Source organism: Chrysochloris asiatica, unplaced genomic scaffold (genome assembly GCF_000296735.1).
Source record: "Chrysochloris asiatica unplaced genomic scaffold, ChrAsi1.0 scaffold00026, whole genome shotgun sequence".
Lineage (NCBI taxonomy): Eukaryota > Metazoa > Chordata > Mammalia > Afrosoricida > Chrysochloridae > Chrysochloris > Chrysochloris asiatica.
In genome coordinates, this window is record NW_006408544.1 from 21,252,259 (window position 1) to 21,254,825 (window position 2,567).

The window sequence follows — 2,567 nt, forward strand, 5'->3', positions numbered from 1 at the left end:
TTTTGTGGGAAACTATGAAGAAGAACAACTTACAGGTTATTGGAATTCCAGAACAGAAAAAGGCAAGCAGAGAAAATTGTTGAAGAGATGTTGGAAGAAAACTTACCTAACATCATGAAAGACGAGAAGATAAGCATATAAGAAGCTGTACAGGCCCCAAACAGGACAGATCTCAAAAGAAAATCATCAAGATATAACATAATCAAACTTTCCAATACCAAAGACAAGGAAAGAATCCTGAAAGCAGCTTTGGAAAAACAAAAAGACTAAGAACTAATAAAATTAAGTTACCAACAAGACTAAGAACTAATAAAATTAAGCTCTGATTTCTTAGCAGAAACCAGGCAGACAAAAAGAAGGCAATGACATAGATAAAACTCTGAAAGAAAAATGTTGCCAAGCAAAAATCATATACCCAGCAAAGTTGTCCCTCAATATAACAGTGAAATTAGGACATTTCCTTATCAAAAGAAATAAAAGGAACTTGTAATGATCAGACCAACTTTACAAAAAGTGCTAAAGGATGTTCTATGGACTGAGAACCAATATTAGCAGACAACAACCTGAGATTACCATACATGACAACACCACTCAAAACTCAATCTAGATACTTGTCTTGTTGTTAAGTACTCCTGAGTTGGTTTGGACTCATAGCAACCCTTATAGGGTTTCCAAGGAGCGGCTGGTAGATTTGAACCACTGAACTTGTGGTTCAAACTGGCATTGCAGTCAATTGCTTTAAATCTAGATATAGAAGGGTTTAAAGTAAGACAAATCTACAAGACTGAAATTAGGGAACTAGAGATACCAATGTATAACGAAGTCAACTACAGGACAAAAGAGGGAATAGTGTAGATACAGAACTTCCAAATGGCAAAGAAGTCAAGTAGATCTCAAGATAAAACAGACTGTTTTAAGCAGGAAAAAATTAATCAATTGCAAGGTTGTTGTTGTTTGGTGCCATCCATTTACTACTGACTCATAACAACTGTATTACAACCAAAAGAAACACTGCCCTGTCCTCACAATTGTTGCTATTCCTGAGCTCACTGCTGCTGCTACTGTGCCAATCCATCTCATTGGGGATTTTCTTCTTTTTCTCTGACTGCCCACTTTACCAAACATGAAATCTTTCTCCAGGGACTGGTCCCTCCTGATAATATGTCCGAAGTATTAGAGATGAAGTGTGGCCATCTTGGCTTCCAGAGAGCATTCTGGTTGTACGTCCAACAGAGATCTGTTTGTTCTTTTGGCAGTCCATGATACTTTCAATATTTTCCTCCAACACCATAACTCAACCGCATCAACTCTGCTACTATGTTCCTTATTCACTGTCCAACTTTCACATATAAGGTTATTAAAAATACCATGACTTGGGTCAGGCACACCTTAGTCCTCAAACTAACATCTGTGCTCTTGAACACTTTTTAAAGAGGTCTTGTGAAACAGATTTGCCTAATGCAATATGTCGTTTGATTTCTTCATTGCTGTTTCCGTGAGTGTTGATGATTGGTCTGAGCAAAATGAAATCTTTGACAACTTCAATCTTTTCTCCATTTATATGGATGCTGTTTATTGATCCAGTGGTGAAGACTTTTGTTTTCTTTACATTGAGATCCAACCCATACCAAAGGCTGTGGTCTTTTATCTTCATCAGTGTTTTAAGTCCTCTTTGCTTTCAACCAGCAAGGTTGCATCATCTGCATATCGCAGGTTGTTAATGAGTCTTCCTTCAGTACTATGCCACTTTTTTTCTTCATATAACTCAGCTTCTCGGATTATTTGCTCAGCATACAGATTGAATAAATACGGTGAAAAAGTGCAACCCTGGAGCACATGTTTCTTAATTTTAAACCATTTGGTATTCCCTTGGTCTGTTTGAACAACTGCCTCTTGGTCTATGCACAGGATAACCTCAAAGAAAAATAATACACCTGCACATCAAAATAAAGAAAAGAGTAATATCAGAAAGATTTAGTAAACATTAACACAATAGAATTGAAAATAACAAGAAAACTCACCAAAAAAATGAACTCAGCATAGAAACTTATGTGGAACAAAGAATCCAGCATCACACACACACACACATACACACACACACAACACAGAAAATGGCAGCAATCAATTTATACTTATTGACAATTACACTGAATTTAAATGTATTAAATGTTCCAGTCAAGAGACATAAAGAGCAGAATGCATAAGACAATAGGATCAATATGCTGTCTACAAGAGACATATGAAAATGATGGAGACAGCCTAAATGCCCATCAACAGAAGAATGGCTAAAGAAACTTTGGTACATACACACAATGGAATTCTACAAAATGTTGAATATGATGAATCTGTAAAACACCTCACCACATAATTGAACCTGGAGGACATTAAACTGAGTGTAATTAGTCATTTACTAAAGGACAAACATTAGATGAGACCAATGTTGTAAAAAGTTGAAAAGCAGTTTTTGTGATTAAAGAAACAATCTATGATGGTTATAAGGAGGAGGGGAAATTATTCATGGGCTAAAGTGTAGGCACATATTAACATGGGTGACAGGGAAGGCAATA